Here is an 18,858-nt window from a genome sequence, read left to right as displayed (position 1 = left end):
ATGGCTTATCACCTGTGATGCCGTCACCATGAGTGATGAAAGCTCTCCCCATGCTCCATATTGACAGTGGTTTGTGCCTTTGAAATGTCTGCCTGAACACTCCATCACTGCACCACTCAAACTGAAGCACATATGCAGTCTTTTAAAAACAAGGGTGTCCTTCCTTTGTAGCACTTGAGCATGCACATTTCCTGATAATAATATAAAAAGAGGTGGAGGCAGAAGCACCCAGTTGGACTGGACATTTCCACCACCACCACCACCAAGAAAACTGGTATAAACCAAAGATGGAGTATTGCAGATTCTACTTGCGCTGCTTTAACACTGAAAGCAAAATCTGGATTTTATTGTCATCTGGAATGACTCCCAGATTTAAATGCCTCTTCCTGCTCCATTGCAAAATGGGGAAACCTACATCTTCCTTATTGCTAGTAAAAGAAGTCCTGTCACATGAGGCAAAACACACCAAGGCAATACTTTCCAGCAGTTCACATAAAACCCAAAATCCATCAAAGCTTGCAAAAATTTGAATCCTGTTTATAAGCAGAGGGAAAACATTAATCTCTAGCTTTCTTATTTTGTACCCATTAAACTGTAATGCAAGGTGACATTGTTTCTGCTAGAAGTTCTGGTCTTGATGTAAGAGTATATTATATCCAACAGGATAAAACCTAACGAGATAATGATGGCTGTCAAAGGCAGTATGCCTCAATACTGGTTGTTGCAGGTCACACATGGGGAGGGAGCTGTTGGGCTCGTGTTGTACTTACAGGCTTCCTGACAGGCATCTGGTTGGCCATTGCGAGAACAGGATTCTGGACTAGATGGGTCTTTGGCAGGATTAACGGGGCTCTTATGCTCTTGGGGGGGAAGATGAAGCAAGAGTCATTCAATTGAGACATTAAGTCTGCTTTTGGCAAAGATGGGAATTAACAGCACATTTTCTTGATGTAACAGACCCTCCACTATTAGATGTCTTTAAAGTAGAACTGGACACCATCCAGTTGAAATTAATATATTCTTGCTGTGTTTTAAAAAAAGGGATGCATTGAATTTCTGTCACCTGTTATTCAGAAGGTCAGCTCTTTTGACTGGACTCTCTCTGGGGATCAAGACCATGTGGTGCAAACTGAAATAAAAAGATTTGACAAGGGACACTGGTGCAGCCATGTCCTAGCACCACAGAGGTCTTGTTTAGATTTAAAATCTGTCATCACAACAAGTGTGGAAATGCTGTATAATATGCATGTAATACATAGAAGCATAGGAAGCCGTCTTACATCAAGTTACACTGTTGGTTTATCTAGCTCTGTACTTCCTCCAACAAGGGACGCGGATGGTGCTGTGGGTTAAACCACAGAGCCTAGGGCTTGCCTATCAGAAGATCGGCGGTTCGAATCCCCGCGACGGGGTGAGCTCCCGTTGTTCGCTCCCTGCTCCTGCCAACCTAGTAGTTCAAAAGCACGTCAAAGTGCAAGTAGATAAATAGGTACCGCTTTGGTGGGAAGGTAAATGGCGTTTCCGTGTGCTGCTCTGGTTCACCAGAAGCGGCTTAGTCAGGCTGGCCACATGACCCAGAAGCTGTACGCCGGCTCCCTTGGCCAATAAAGCGAGATGAGCGCCGCAACCCCAGAGTCGGCCATGACTGGACCTAATGGTCAGAGGTCCCTTTACCTTTACCTTACTGCCTCCAACAGCAACAGGAAACTAGATTTGGTGACAGCGCCACCCTCTGCAGCCCAAACTCTTCCTTTGTACCCCAAGCTTTGCACCCCCACTATACTGAGGGACTTTTAAAGAGTAAGAAGCTTTATCTCCAATAAAGGCTTTATTTAAAGATACGGTCACAGAGGTTTAAATTGCAGAAAACTCTTTAACTGCTGTCTTTCAAGATGGTCTCATAATGCCAAGATTGAAGATACTCCACAGCATGCTGCTTTTCATTGTCAAACAGCAAGCAGATGCTTATCTCTCTCTCACCTTAGCCCTTAACACCACAGCACTAAGATTGGAGATAAACCTATCCCGAATTTTAGTGCTGTGGCGTTTAGTTCTAAGATCAGAGATACCTCATCTCTGATCTTAGCACTTACTGCTTAGATCAGAGATAACATATCTTCAAGCTTAATGTCATAACATTAGGTTCCTGGGCATGGTTTGTGTCAATGTAGTCAACACCTACACATGCCCCTTCCCTGTATAAGAAGCATACTAATCTTCTGTTGTGGGATTGGCAAGGGAGAACTGGAAACCCATATTCTTTCTTAATTTCTGGTGGATTCTTGCTTCCCTCCTGCAGTGTAGGTGATTGACCGATGGATAAGATTTCTTACCTGACCTTCTCCGTAAGGCCCCAGTGCAGCTTATTGAAAATGCAAAGATATAAACAGATAAAATCATACAGTTATGAAATATATAAAATATAAAAAATTGTTCCAAATGGAATGAAACCATGCAAATTCAGCAATAGAGTTGGGTGCAACAAAGCAAACACAAATGATCTCCGGCTGCTATTTAGCAATGGGCTTCTAGCTGCTAAGGAGTTAAGGCAAGGGCTGGAACCCAGCACAGAGTTAGATGCTTAGCCAATTAAAATCAATAAGCTGAGGTAACTTGGCTCTGCACAGGATTGTGACAGGATACAAAAACCCATATCACCATAAGAACTTTATATTGAGAAATCACAAAAATCCTTCTCTGTGTACCACTGGGAATACTTTTATTGATCATGCCTTTCAAATGGAAATGAAATGAAGTACAGATTTGTTTCAGTATGTTTTCCAAAACCACTATGAACTGGATTTTTAAAAATTATACTTTCTTACTTCAAAATAAATTCCATATTTCCCCTTTCATCCCATTATAATAACAACTTTGATTTCATTTTTTCAGAGTCCACATCAAATGAACAAAAAAATTGCCAACTGCAGTGGTTACTGTTATTTTTTACACTCAATTTTTTATTTTAATTGTGTATGTGTGTGTGTGTTGCACAATATTTATTCAGATTTACAACAATCATGAAATAATTTTATAATTGCATTGCACCAAGCAGTATACCGGTATATATGACTCAGCGTCTTCTTGAGCTTTCTTACATCAATACATAAAAAGATGTCCCGTTATTCAATAAAAATATGAAAAGGGTGTTAGTTAGCTTTACCATGTGGGGCCACCACTAAGATCCTGAAAATATAGTAAGAAGCAGTCAATGTGGTAGGAAGAACTGCTGAGCCATCCTCCTGACACCAAGGTTACTGCAGCTTATGACTGGGGCAGGGCAAGGCAGTAGCCTGGGTCGTAGGAAGCAGGGCAGGCAGATTGCCACCCCGAGTGTCATCCCGGGGGGGTGACAAAATCCCCTCTGGGCGGATCGCCGTCACGCCAATCACCCCCTGGGTGGCTCACCCCCCCCCCCGGTTGCACAACATGTGCACTGCTCTGGGTGCCCGAGTGGCTAGCTCCGCCGCTGGTAGTAGCAAGGCCACACCTGCAGGGACCCACCAATGGAGCCAATCTGGTGTTCCCTCTGATTGGTCCACACAGCCCTGATGACACCATTGTCCTTCCACATCCTATCCCCACCCAGGTAGTAATGCCAGCATTAGGAGGTCATCTCCATGGCTCTGCCCCACCACTACGGCTGCAGCAATCTATTATTTTCTTCAGTGTTATTTTGACTTATTAGTCGCTCACTACAAAAGAGTCTCTAAATGACTTGCAAAAAATTAAGAGCCAAAGCATACATAAAAAAGGAATACATTACAGTAAGACCATCACAGTGACCAATAAACAGACACAGCAAAACAGCAAGGCTTCAGTGGCAGAAAATAGTTAATAAAGAGCAGAATATTTATTATAGTCCATCAAATGTCTGAGGTTTTTATCTGATGCAAAAAGGATTTTAATGATGGTTCCATTGGGTAAAATGCTGGGGTTCTTATTTTTCCTCCACTTGCATTATATGAGCAGCTGTTAAAAGATGTACAACATCACCATCCCTCTGTCCTCTAATAAAGCTAAATCTTTCACATAACCAACCAAATAACGTAAGTACTATTTGGCAATAGATTGTGTCTGCTGGCAATTCACTTTATTTTTTCTTACTATGACTGACCAAAAGCTTCTTGCCTTTGAGTAAGACCAAAATATATGATCCAGGCCTGCATTTATTGCCTTATGTCTCCAGCAGATACTGCTTGTGATTCTGGGAGACTTCCACCCTCCACCACCCTGATACTGTCTGAAAAAATGAGATCTAGTTCTCCACAAAGTTATCTATTTTATTAAGCCACATGTTAACCTATCCAATGGCCACTGGGGGTCAGTAGTCAGCAATCTCCCTGACATATTCCTTACCAGCCACCATAAAAACATAAATTGCCCTCCTAGGGTGCTTCTGGATGAGCTGTTTATTGAACATCCATCTTGATTTGTTTGTAGGAAGGTTGTGTAATAGTGTCGTGCTGCTCAGCCACGGCAGAGCTCAGTGGTGGGCTAGGCCAGCCAACCAGCCAAGTCTCAGGGGGCAGAATCCAAATGCAAGGTTCAGGCGGGTGGCGCTGTGGGTTAAACCAGAGCTTAGGCTTGCCGAGCAGAAGGTCGGCGGTTCAAATCCCCGCAATGGGGTGAGCTCCGGTTGCTCGGTCCCTGCTCCTGCCAACCTAGCAGTTCGAAAGCACGTCAACGTGCAAGTAGATAAATAGGTACCGCTCTGGCAGGAAGGTAAATGGCGTTTCCGTGTGCTGCTCTGGTTCTCCAGAAGCAGCTTAGTCATGCTGGCCACATGACCCAGAAGCTGTACGCTGGCTCCCTTGGCCAATAAAGCGAGATGAGTGCCGCAACCCCAGAGTCGTCCACGACTGGACCTAATGGTCAGGGGTCCCTTTAAGGTCAGGAGTATCTCAGTTCATGTCAGACAGTCCAGGGGTCAAGAAAGCTGAGAGTCCAAGGTCACGAAAAGCAAGAAGTGGCAAGGTCAGGCCAGGAACTTGTTATGTACTGAGTTGAATAGGATCCAAACTGTAGCAGTCTGATTGGTCCTAGAACAATAGGATCCAAAAGGCAGCAGTCTGATTGGTCCTAGAACAATAGGATTCAGAATGCAGCAGTCTGATTGGTCCTAGAACAATGCAGCAGTATGATTGGTTGGCAGGAACCACCCAATCCTGCTCCAGATAGAAGTGAATCCACAACCTGATTGGCTTACAGTAGAATTCCAGAATTAGCCAATCATGTGCAGCCCATTGTGTAAATAATGTATATAAAGCAGATACTGTGAGGGGACATTTATTCATTCCTCCTCACCACTATGAGCTGAATAAAGAGCATGAAATCACTTTGCGACTCTGAGTATATTTCACTGGCGACGAAGGTGGGATCCCGCTGAGCTGACTGCCACACACAGCACCGCAGCACCGCCAACTGCCGCACCGCTGCCTCGCACCGTGTATCCAGGCTTCAGCTCCGGGGCACAAGGAACTCAGAACGGCAGCCAACAGCAGCTTCTCGCCATTCAACCCAGCATCTGGAGACTGGGAAGCGTACGCCTCCCGTTTCACCTTCCTCCTAGAAGCCAAAGGGGTCACCGACGAAGAAGACGCCAAGAAGAGGGCGATATTCTTCAGCGTCTGCGGAGAGGAGACGTTTGAAATCGCCCGGGCTCTCCTTGCGCCTGAAGACGTCGCTACTGTTCCATACAAAACAATAATGGAACAGCTGAAGGGGCACTTTTCGCCGCAGCCCTCAGTGGTGGCTCGTCGAAATGCCTTCTACGCAAAGCGGCAAGCCCCTGGGGAAACCATAACTGGGTTTGTGACCTCTCTCCGCCAAGCCGCCCGGTTCTGCAACTTCTCAGAGCTGGAGAACATGCTTCGTGACCGCCTCGTCGGTGGCCTGAAGGATGAGAAGCTGCAACGACGCCTCTACGCTAAGAAGGACCTAACGTTCCAGGTCGCTCTGGAGGAGGCCCTGGCAACAGAAGCTGCCGAGAGGTCGACCCAAGAGGCACGGCCGAGCCTGCCATCCCAACCGAGGGTCCACCATGAAGACCTCACCGACGACTCAGGATCCGACAGGGAGGAGGTGCACCGAGTACAGCAGCGCACTCAAGCAGCGCACAGACCACAGCTGCCTCGACGAGAAGGAGGGAACTGCGCAAGCTGCGGGGAGAGTCACGAGAGGAGGACCTGCCGTTTCCGCAACGCAGAGTGCAGGCAGTGCAGAAAATCGGGACACATCGCCCGGGTGTGTCGGGCTCGGCCCACCCGACACCAGGCATCAGATGACCAATCCAAGAGCCCCAGGTCCCGGGGCCCAACGCACCAAGGCAACTCGACGGAGCTCACGGACTTCCAGGTATACCAGTTGCCCCACACCAGAGGAGTTTGAGGACCGCCTCCGCACCGTTCTGCACCGTTTCCAGACGGCGGGTCTCAAGGTGAAGCGGGAAAAATGTCTACTAGGAGTGCCTCAGGTGGACTTTCTGGGATTTATGGTGGACGCAGAAGGGGTCCACCCGACTGGGGACAAGGTACGGGCCATTTGTGATGCCCCAGCGCCCAAGAGCAAGACTGAACTTCAGGCCTTCTTGGGACTATTGAACTTTTACCATTCCTTCCTTCCCCACAAGGCGGCGGTAGCGGAGCCCCTACACAGACTCCTGGACAAGCGGGCCCCTTGGGTGTGGGGCCAGCGCCAGGAGGCCGCATTCCAGGCAGTCAAGGACTTGCTTGTCTCAAACTCGGTCTTGGCACACTTCGACGAGAGGCTGCCGGTGGTGCTAGCATGCGACGCCTCACCCTATGGCATTGGAGCTGTCCTGGGGCACCAACTCCCGGATGGAAGAGAGGTACCGGTGGCGTACTTTTCCCAGACACTCAACACAACCGAGCGGAACTACTCGCAAATCGACAAGGAGGGTCTGGCAATCGTAAAGGGAGTAAAAAAATTCCATGATTTCTTGTACGGGCGGCCCTTCACCGTGGTGACTGACCACAAGCCGTTGCTTGGCTTGTTTGCCCCCGAAAAGCAGACCCCCCAAGTGCTGTCTCCTCGCGTCCTCAGGTGGTCAATTTTCCTTGCCAGCTACCAGTATGCACTGATTCACCGACCTGGGAAGGCGATGGGCCATGCGGACGCCCTCAGCAGGCTACCACTACCGGAAACAGGCCCTGACCCAGCACCTGCACAAGAGGTTATGAGCCTGGAGCTGCTTCCCGACCGCCCCATTCAGGCACAAGAAGTTGCACACCATTCCAAGAAAGATAGGGTCATCTCCCGGGTCCTGGACTGGGTGTGGAGGGGATGGCCCAGCAGCAGCCCCGGGCCAGAATTCGCCGGCTACACAACCCGCAAACATGAACTGTCGGCCCACAAGGGGTGCCTGTTATGGGGAAGCAGAGTCGTTGTTCCCCAGCCCCTCTGCAAAAGGGTCCTCACAGCCCTACACGAGACACATCCAGGGGTAGTAAGAATGAAGGCCCTTGCCAGGAGTTATGTGTGGTGGCCGGGGATCGATGGAGAGATAGAGGCCTGGGTCAAACACTGCCAGGCCTGCCAAGAATCCCGCCCAGATCCCCCAAGGGCCCCAGTCCAGTCCTGGGAGTCCTCCCGAGCACCATGGTCACGCCTGCATGTGGATTTCGCTGGCCCCTTTCAGGGGAAAACATTCTTCATAGTGGTGGACTCCTACACCAAATGGCTGGAAGTCGCACTGGTACCGTCCACTTCCACGTCCGCAGCCATCCGGGTACTACGCAGGCTGTTTGCAACCCACGGGCTCCCTGACACTCTCGTCTCAGACAACGGGACTGCATTTACGTCAGGAGAATTCCAAACCTTCACAGCGCAGAACGCCATCCGCCACATCCGTTCGGCGCCGTTCCACCCTGCCACCAATGGCCAAGCAGAACGCATGGTGCGGACCACCAAGGACACCCTTCGCCGCATGACGCAAGGGGACTGGGAGTACCGCCTTGCCACATTCCTTCTAGCACAGCACAGCACCCCCAGCTCAACGACTGGCCGGAGCCCCGCTGAACTACTAATGGGTCGGCGCCTTGCAATCAGATTGGACCGCCTTCACCCCGATAGAGCTCAGGATGAGGTAGTGGTGGGGGAAGGCAGGAACCCCCGGACCTTCGAGGCCCAGGACCCAGTGTACGCAAAGAATTTTGGGGCAGGCCCAGCATGGGTACCCGCCACAATCACCAGGGTCACTGGCCCCGTGTCGTACGAGGTGCTAACGGATGGGGGGCAATGCTGGCGCCGCCACTGCGACCAGATACGGCGACGATTCCCGGGAGAAAACCAGGAGGAGGACAGGTCAGAGGAGTCCCAAGGGAACAGCGGGGCAGTGAGGCCCATAGAGCAGGAGGGGCCAGCAGGAGAGGCAGAATCAGTAAATACAGAGAGGACCCGTGAGGCCGAAAGGACACCGGAACCAGAACCACGACTGAGCGAGCCGGTTGCACCAGACCAAACAGCCGCATCACAGCCAGCATCCTTGGAACACGAGCCAGAACCCGGAGCCCGGACCAGGGAACACCCCAGGCCACAACGCACACGTAGGCCGCCGGCATACCTTGAGGACTATGAATGCGACCTCCCGGGCAGGACTGGAACTTAGAGGGGAGGGGTGTTATGTACTGAGTTGAATAGGATCCAAACTGTAGCAGTCTGATTGGTCCTAGAACAATAGGATCCAAAAGGCAGCAGTCTGATTGGTCCTAGAACAATAGGATTCAGAATGCAGCAGTCTGATTGGTCCTAGAACAATGCAGCAGTATGATTGGTTGGCAGGAACCACCCAATCCTGCTCCAGATAGAAGTGAATCCACAACCTGATTGGCTTACAGTAGAATTCCAGAATTAGCCAATCATGTGCAGCCCATTGTGTAAATAATGTATATAAAGCAGATACTGTGAGGGGACATTTATTCATTCCTCCTCACCACTATGAGCTGAATAAAGAGCATGAAATCACTTTGCGACTCTGAGTATATTTCAGAACTACAAATGTTGTTTCCAGCAATTGACTAAGGCTGGAAACCCTGCTTAAGAAAGCTGGAACCAACTGGTCCACATTAGGAGCAAGAAAGCTGATCAGCAATAGGTGGAGTCACTCTGCCTTCTTCTCCTTCAGGCTGCTGCTCAGCAGGTGAAGCCAATTCCTGGCCCATGGCAGGTTAGATGGTTTCGCAGTTATCTCCCACTGGTATTTAAGGTGAACCAATACTAATAATGCCCTTGAATGGATCTGTCCTCCATGAATTGTTTGATCTACTTTCAAAACCATCTAAAGGGGGCACCTTGATGCAATGATGTCCGGGACTGGTACGACTCCAAAGAATCTGTGAAAGAGCCAGGGGACCAGGGGAGGGACCCAGGAGAGGAGGCCAATGATTTATGGGGTTTGATGCCACCTGCAAAACAGGAGCCAGGGAGGAAGAAGAGTCCAGGCAGTCTGAGGCATAGGAAGGCATGCAAGAGGAAAAAGGGAAGGAAGGGGGAGGAGGATAAAGGAAGGTGGTGAGTGGAGGGAGGGAGAGAAGGACGCACAAAGGCAGGCAGACAGATGGACCAAAAGAGGAGGAATAGGAGAGGAGGAGGAGCAGAGCAGACCCCGATGACTGCAAAGGAAGGCACTGGTGGAATGTGAATGTTGATGAAAAGCAAACTTTTTGAGTTTCTTGTCCATGGTCTCTCCCAGCTACAGAAGCACTGATTCAACTCCTTGCCAAGGGCGCAAAGGAGCCTAGGTACACCTCTGCTTAGAACCCTGTGCAATCAGGTTCCACATCACAGGGGGACCCTGTTGGGAATTTTCATTCCACCTTTAGTTGCAGACATGGAACTGTTGCGTGTCACATGTCTGTTTACATTCCAGCACAGTTTGCTGGGAACTTCCGTTGTGTATAGGCTTTTGACTCTCTCTCTGAGGAGACGAAAGAGAGACGACGTGTTTTCTTTGTCCTTGATTTATGCTTAATAAATCTGTAGCTTACATAGAGAGAGCAGCATCTCCTCTTCACACCTTCCCCCAATGCGTGAGCAGCCAGAGGCTGGGGTTTGCAGAGGGCAGGATGGGTAGGTAGGTAGGTGGGTAGGTGGGTGGGTGGGTGGGTGGGTGGATGGAGCCATTCTCTCTTCCTCCATGTAATCCATGTAAGAATTACAGGGAGGATAACAGAGAAGATACATAAATGATATCCAGGTAGGACAGGGATGGGAAAACCAGTGGTCCTCTTTGTGTTGTTGGGCTACAGCTCCCATCACTCCTACCAATTGACTCTACTGGCTGGGGCTCATGGGAACTGAAGTCCAATAACATATCAAGGAGCACAGATTCCCCATCCTGGTCTAGTGTTATGAGAGGAAGAGGGAAAAAATACCTCTAATCAGTTTCTGTGCTCCATGCATAATTTTTAAACCACTACCACACCCTTTCCCCCCTTTGGTTTTCTTTCTTTTTATTTTTAAAGTTCCAAATATTGAATCATCTTTCCCCATAAGAAATATGTTCCAATCCCATTGTCATTTTTCCCCCTTTCTGTACCTTTTCCAACTCCACTTATATCCTTTTTTCAGGATATGGCTAGAACCACATGCAATTTCCAAAATGAAGTCAACTATCATTTTTATAAAGACATTACTGGCGGTATTATTTCCATTTCCTCTCCCCATAATTCCTGGCATCAAATGTGCCTCTTTTACTGCTGCCAGACACTGATTTTATATTTTCACTGAGCAGCAGTGGCTCTAGGGGATAGGAACCTTTTTTTTGCGGGGCGGTGGGGGGGGGGGAGCTGTTACTATTTTAAAACAACTGGGAATCAGAAATCTTTGGCAATGTACTACAAGTCACCCAGAGATTTGTCACTGGATCATAATCTACCTTCTGTCTGCCCCTGCCATAAACCACATCATCCTAGGCATTGGCCTCACAGTTTGGCAAATTTGCAACTTACATAGCGTGCTCTGTGTTCTTTGCAAAAGAACCACTAGGTGTCACTGGAAGGTCAAGAAAAGAAAATTGAGATCTTTAAATATTCTTAGATGGTCCCAGTTATTATTCAGATCCTTGGAAGAAGAGAGCTGCAAGGACAGAACTCAAAAGAAATATTTTTAAATATGCTCAATGTAGATAAACCACTGAAGCTAGCAAAAGCAGTACAGTGGTACCACGGGTTAAGTACTTAATTCGTTCCAGAGGTCCATTCTTAACCTGAAACTGTTCTTAATCTGAAGCACCACTTTAGCTAATGGGGCCTCCTGCTGCTGCCGCGCTGCCAGAGCACGATTTCTGTTCTCATCCTGAAGCAAAGTTCTTAACCTGAGATACTATTTCTGGGTTAGCAGAGGCTGTAACCTGAAGCGTATGTAATCCGAGGTACCACTGTACTCAAATTGTAGCAGAGGCAGTTCAGGTCCCAACCGTTTGTGCCAGCCCTCTCTTAGCTACTGTTTTTAGAAGGCAACGGGCAGATTGGCTTGGCAAAAACTGGGGGCTGAGGGACACTTTATGGATTTCATTAAAGCCCTCCCTATATTTTCTTCCATAAACCTACCACTGTTGATCCAAACAGTATTTGATATCCCCCAGGCAGGATTCTGCAAGTTTAATGAAGGAAGAATAACAAATAAAGCATCCCTTTGGGATTTAAGACAATATTAAGGGCATAAAATGAGCCCTGCTGGATCAAAACAGAAGCCCATCAAGTCCAGCATCCTGTTTTCACAGATGCCCACAACAGGACACGAGGGCCACAGCGCTCTTTTTTAATCTTACTTTTTAATGCATTTGAGGCAAGATGGCAATCTGTTGGTGGATGATTACGAGTGACCACAATGCACAAAATCTATCCTCCCCACCCTACCTTGTACTGTTGCTCACTACACATGTAGCCTGCTGTATAACCACAGACAGCCATGAGCAAGGCTGCCATTCATTTCCCAAAGCAAGTTGTGTAAAAATGCAACAGCTGTTGTTGTATACTAACAATGAATCCTTATGTATGTTCAAAAGTAAGCTCTGTTGAGTGTCACAGATTCCCAATCCCTGCTCTTTAGGATTGTAAGGAGAGAGGCATTCATGCTCTCTAAGTAGAAAAGAATACTGTGCAGCAGTCTATGGCTCTCTTAGGAGATTTGGTCTTCAGATTAGCCATAATGCCTCTCTACTGGGCATCCATGCATTCCCCAAGGCTCCACACAAATAAACTATCTGAGAGCTTTCTTTCCTTTAGGTTAACTTGCTTAAAAAGAATGGTTTCTGCGGTACGTCATGGCAGAGACATTTACCAATAATATATACATATATAATCTTCCTCTCTTGGCTCGTTGGTTTCTGTTTTCCTTTCTTTTCTCCCCTAGATAAAATTGTCTCCTCTACAAATTGACCTTTCAGGACACAGCTCAAAAAAGTCCAACAGGATAAACAGGAAAAGCCACTACCCCCTCCCATCTCTGTCTCCGTTGACATAGTTTCGGTCTAGTTCTTGGTGTCAAAGAAGTTATTCACCTCGGCCATCAATTTGCAGGCCCCATGCAAGAGGCAGGAGGGGGGAAGGCAGGGAGGCCGAGGGTCTGCAGGAAGGCAAGCTTCAGACTTTGAGGTCTTCGTGTAAAACAAGACTTCTCTGTGTTTTCCCTGAGAGTGTGTACACATCCTGTCAGGCGATACTCACTCCTGCCAGGCCTGCACACACAAAAAGGGCACCAAGAGGAGGCAAGAGCTATCCAATGGCAAATTCCACTATTTAATTGAGAGGTAAAGGGCTCGAGGTATTTATGTCCCTCCAGACGTTCAGTGGGAGCCATGCTGCCACTCCACACATCACGCAGTCCGCCTGTGAGAAGTGGATTCAATTAACTGCACCGCTGACTGTCAAGGTAACAGCAAACAAACCTGTAAGGAATGATGCCCAAACATCCCTATGGTGTACAGCCTGGCAGTCCCGATTCTAACTAGCTAGGCCTTGACCACTTGCAGAGTTGGCTTTTGTGTCTGACTGAGAGAAATTCCAGAAAATACTTTCCATGTCAAATGCTCATTAGCTGACAGCCTCCCTGAAGTGATGAAGTAGAATAGCCAAAGGCACTCTGGATTGCTTATAATAAAAAATATGTAATACATGCATAATGTAGCAAAACTGACACATGGCCAGTTTTAGTTTATGTACAACCACTACCCTATTAGATTGTTCCAACATTTGGGGGAGGGTTAAGAAGGACTGATGATCGATGACTATACTCCTAACCGTTTAAGACAGAATACGAGGATTTTTGTTGTTTCTCATCGTTGCCTTCTCCCCACTTTCCTGAGAAGCGAGAAATTCCAGAGGCTGTATGGTTCCAGTTTTGGTTTCCTTGGGAGCTAACCAAGCAGAAGCAGCTCATTGCATGGGGTAGAGTCGCTATTCTAGCTTCCCAGCAGGTTGGCCCCTGCTGCTTACTGAGAGAGAGAGGGGTGAGGGAGCTGGGAAGTTGGTGTGGTGCAAAAACACCAGCAGAGCCAATTTGGCACTTCTGCTGGCACGTTTGCACTGTGCTGACCTCCCTGCTGCCTTGCCCTCTCCCTTCCAGTGAGCAGAAATGACCTACTGGCTGGAAGAAGGAGGGATGGGAATGAAAGAAAACAAATAATTTTGTTGTTGCTGTAATATTTGCCTTGTTTACGCTTGTGGTGGCGCTGTGGGTTAAACCACAGAGCCTAGGACTTGCCGATCAGAAGGTCAGCGGTTCGAATCCCCGCGACGGGGTGAGCTCCCGTTGCTCGGTCCCTGCTCCTGCCAACCTAGCAGTTTGAAAGCACGTCAAAGTGCAAGTAGATAAATAGGTACCGCTCTGGTGGGAAGGTAAACGGCGTTTCCGTGCGCTGCTCTGGTTCACCAGAAGCGGCTTAGTCCTGCTGGCCACATGACCCGGAAGCTGTACGCCGGCTCCCTCAGCCAGTAAAGCGAGATGAGCACCGCAACCCCAGAGTCGGTCACGACTGGACCTAATGGTCAGGGGTCCCTTTACCTTTACGCTTATAGAAGTGGAACAGAAGTGGAGGCAAGCAAGGGGCCAGAATTGCTACCCCACATCAGGCCCACAGAGAAAGGCATCTGGTATGCCATAAATTCCCTTGGATTAATATCTATCCGTGTAGAAGTTATATTCATGTTTCACAGTCATAGTACATGCTTCATTCTTTACAGTAGATTAAGGAATTAAGATCATAGACACATTCAGAAATAGCTTGTAGCACAACCTTCATGGAATATTGTCACCAGAGTGGAGGGGTGGGACTATATGACTGAATGCTTAATCACCAATGCCCTATTTATGATTTGGTTTGTTTTATTAAGAGATTTTTAAACTGCCTTTCAGGGCACTTTACTCTCCCAAGGCAGTGTAAAAAAAGAACAACCCACAAAAACATAAAATATACAAAGGACAGCATGAGCATTGAATCACATGGTATTATAGGATGAGTGACAGGTGGGTGGCACTACCAACATGTCAGAAATGATTCATGGAAGGTAGGTGAGTTCTGGATCTGCCTGCTGGTCAGGTCCATTGCCTCACTCATGTCTAAAACCATCAGATTAAAGTCCCATTACACCCCCTTAAAATAAACAAAATTTGGTGGGTAGGTAGATCCACTCCACACATCCCATAATAACCATAACTTTTTATTTATTTTTTAAGTGGACCTTTCTTCTTCTTTTTGCAAAGCAATCACATTCATGCCTTCAACATATAGCAGTCACTCTGACAGCATGCAGAAGCAGAGAATTGTCCAGAAATACAGGGATTTTTTAGAATAACCACATGTGGTGCAAAACAAGGGTGCCCCAGCATTCGTTCCCCAATATCTCACCTTCTTTTAGCTGATTTGAAACCTGGGTTTTCCACAGTCCCACACTTCAGTATCTTCTTACTGGCCTTACTTCTCATTGCCATTACAACCAGGCAGCTGGCCTGCAAGAGCAGCCTAGTCCGGAAACCCCACAGAGCCCCAGCCCTAATTAAGGAGAGAAGCACCAAACTTCCTAAAACCTGTAACCTAAGGGAGGGCCCCCATGATTGACACAGCAGTCGCCATTCTGGAAATTCAGAATTAGCAGAGATTAAAGGGACGCAGGTGGCGCTGTGGGTTAAACCACAGAGCCTAGGACTTGCCGATCAGAAGGTCGGCGGTTCGAATCCCCGCGATGGGGTGAGCTCCCGTTGCTCAGTCCCTGCTCCTGCCAAACTAGCAGTTCGAAAGCACGTCAAAGTGCAAGTAGATAAATAGGTACCAGTTTGGCGGGAAGGTAAACAGCGTTTACGTGCGCTGCTCTGGTTCGCCAGAAGCGGCTTAGTCATGCTGGCCACATGACCTGGAAGCTGTACGCCGGCTCCCTCGGCCAATAAAGCTAGATGAGCGCTGCAACCTCAGAGTCATCCGCGACTGGACCTAATGGTCAGGGGTACCTTTACCTATACAGCGTGGTGCAGTGGGTTAGAGTATAGGACTAGAATCAGACTCAGGTTCCAATCTATACCACAAAGCTCACTGTGTGCCCTTGGGGAGACATCACTACCTTACAGGGTTGGTGTAAGAATTTAAAAAAAAAACAACTGGGAGACCGAAAACTGCATATGCCAGCCTGAGCTCCTCCAAGATAAGTATGCAGCAAATAAGAAGAGCCTCAGAAATATATGCCATAGGGTGGTACAAAACGCAGAGTCCTGCATCTGCATTTTGACCAGACACGAGTCATATTTGGAAATACATTGTCTCCCTGCCCCCTCCCTTTCACCAGAAACCAGATCTGTCACCACACATCAGCATGTTGATTCCACATCTCTCCTCATCACCTCATTAATGTCAGCAGCCAGTGTGCATATTAAATCCTCTTTTAGCCCCACCCAGCCCTGAAGGCATAAGGCAGGAGGGCAAATTACTCCAAGGGAGGGGGGAGACGGTCTTTCCTGTTAAGCAGGTTAGGGTTGCTCAGTGTGTGTGTCTGTTTCTAAGATCTGGTATGTGGGTGGCAGAGCCCTCAAAAGACACCTGTATAGAGAAGGGGGGGGGGTTATTTGGTTGCAAAGTCAATGAAAACTATAGCTTCTGCAGTGAGGGCTTAGCACCAAGAGATCTCAACCCCTCCTATTTGCAGTGAAAACTCCGGTGACACAGAACAGCAACTTCCTTACGTTGAAAGAGCCTCTGATGCTTACCTGGGAATTCTTGGGATTTGCAAGCTGTTCTGCCCCTCCTGCCTGACTTGCCAGCTCATGACCCCTTTAGCACTTGCACAGCCAGAAGAAATTCAGCAGGTATGGTTTCTCCGACATGGATAATGCAAAGATGGTTTGATGCAATGTGTGCAACGCCTCTGTGCCTACCTACCTACCACAGACAGGTAGTCAAAGGGCAAAAGAGCCCACCAGCAAGGGAGAGAGAACTACCAGAGGCAAATTCCCAGCAACTGCTGCTTGGGCTTTCCACCAGGGCTTGACCTTGCCTTACAATAGGGCAAAGCAGCTGGTGGCAAGAGGAGCAGAGTGGATAGGCAAGAATGGATGCTTGACTGGTGCAGCAAGGCTTTCTAAAGTAGGAGTGGCAAATCTGGCCATTGGCGCTCTCCCCAAGCCACACCCCCTCTCCCCAAGCCACACCCCTCAGTGGATCCATTTCTCACCCTCCTTGAGTACTTCTGCCAATTAGGATGTGTCCTGGAACTCAAATGTCTCTTGTTTGCATGGATAGGGGATAGAAAAGAGTGTATGTAGAAACTAGCCCACCAGTGCCAGATTTACGCACAGTGGTACCTCAGGTTAAGTACTTACGGTAATTCGTTCCAGAGCTCCGTTCTTAACCTGAAACTGTTCTTAACCTGAAGCACCACTTTAGCTAATAGGGCCTCCTGCTGCGGCCACACCGCCGGAACACGATTTCTGTTCTTATCCTGAAGCAAAGTTCTTAACCCGAGGTAATATTTGTGGGTTAGCGGAGTCTGTAACCTGAAGCATATTTAACCTGAAGCGTATATAACCCGAGGTACCACTGTATAAGCTAAACAAGCTATAGCTTAGGGCCCCACTCTCTTGGAGGGCCCCAAAAATGTAAAGGAAAAAAGTTTTTGCATTATTAAGTTTGTTATGAATAAAAAATCATTTTAAGTTAGAGCTTAATAATTATTTCACTATTAATATACTTCTTAATTATATTTCAGTTCAACAATTACTTTGATAAATACATATTGTGTTATGTGCAAATGACTTTAGATACCTATTAGGTCCACAGCGGGTGGCGCTGTGGGTTAAACCACAGAGCCTAGGACTTGCTGATCAGAAGGTCGGCAGTTCGAATCCCCATGATGGGGTGAGCTCCCATTGCTCGGTCCCTGCTCCTGCCAACCTAGCAGTTCAAAAGCACGTCAAAGTGCAAGTAGATAAATAGGTACCGCTCCAGCAGGAAGGTAAACGGCGTTTCCGTGCGCTGCTCTGATTCGCCAGAAGTGGCTTAGTCATGCTGGCCACCTGACCCGGAAGCTGTACGCCGGCTCCCTCAGCCAGAAAAGCGAGACGAGCGCCGCAACCCCAGAGTCGGTCACGACTGGACCTAATGGTCAGGGCTCCCTTTACCTTTACCTAGGTCCATAAATTACCATATAGTATATATTCAACACAAAAAACAGCAACAATTTGTTGTTGACAAAGGACAGCTGGATATATAAAGGGCCCCATTACCTTCAGTAGCTTAGGGCCTCATCAAACCTAAATCCGGCCCTGTAGCCCACTATGCTAAGATAATATTTACATTCATTATTCTGCTCACTTTTGCCTCTGGCAACCCAGTAGGTTATGTGGCCCTCCAGCTGGAAAAAAAAGTTACATTCCTTGGCCCTAACAGGAGGGAGACACTATTTGGGCTACAGACTGAAAACTGCCCCCACACATCCAGTCTACTTTCATCACATAGGAAGTTCAGGCTAGCAAACTCTGTGCCTGTTTGCAAAGTAGGGACAGAGGCAATATGAGGACAGAGACAGCCTTGAGACATTATAGAGGCTGTGGTCAGGTCTAGATTTAGGAATCACCCAGTGCTCGCGAGGTCAGTGAGCTGAGAGGGTGCCAGCTATGGACCACCTACTCACTTGACGGATGGGGGGGGGAAAGGACAGACAGCTCATCTTCACTAGTAAAGCTGGTTGTACAGACACCAGCGTTGCATTAACATGTTTATTTTTCAGAGCCGGTGGAGCAGAGTGACTAAGGGACTGACAATGCAGTCTTAGACATGTTTACTCCTCACCACAGCATCCATGTTTACTAAGTTCAATGAGGTTTGTTTCTTGGTATGCAAATATAGGAAGGGTGGGGAATCTGTGAGCCTTATATGTTGTTGGACTACAACTCCCATCTTCCCTCACCATTGATCATGCAGTCTGAGGTTGATGGGAGAGAGATGTCCAACAACATCTGGAGGACTACATGTTCCCCACCCCAGAAGTACAGAGCAGCAGCTTGAGACACAAATCAGGAACTTTCCGATTTTGAATCTTTCCTCTGCCATGAGCTCCCTAGCTGGCCCTAGGCAAGCTGATCTCTCTCAGCCTCAGTTCCCCATCTGCAAAATGGAGGAATAATAATAGTGACTTACTGTACAAGGTTGCTGTCATAATTACGACTTGATCATACACGCAAAGTGCACTGGACACTTGAAAACGTTGCACAAATATTAAACGCTGTTGTTCACAGGGGAAATTTCCAAGAGTCAATGCCCATTGAGCAAATGGTTTGCTTCTGGGTGACTATGATCAGATCCATGCATTCACATGTATCTTCTTATACAAGATAAATCATAAATTAATAAGG

Source organism: Podarcis pityusensis, assembly GCF_964106645.2.
Source record: "Podarcis pityusensis genome assembly, chromosome: 2".
Classification (NCBI taxonomy): Eukaryota; Metazoa; Chordata; class Lepidosauria; order Squamata; family Lacertidae; genus Podarcis; species Podarcis pityusensis.
Note: the sequence above shows the minus strand (reverse complement) of the source record.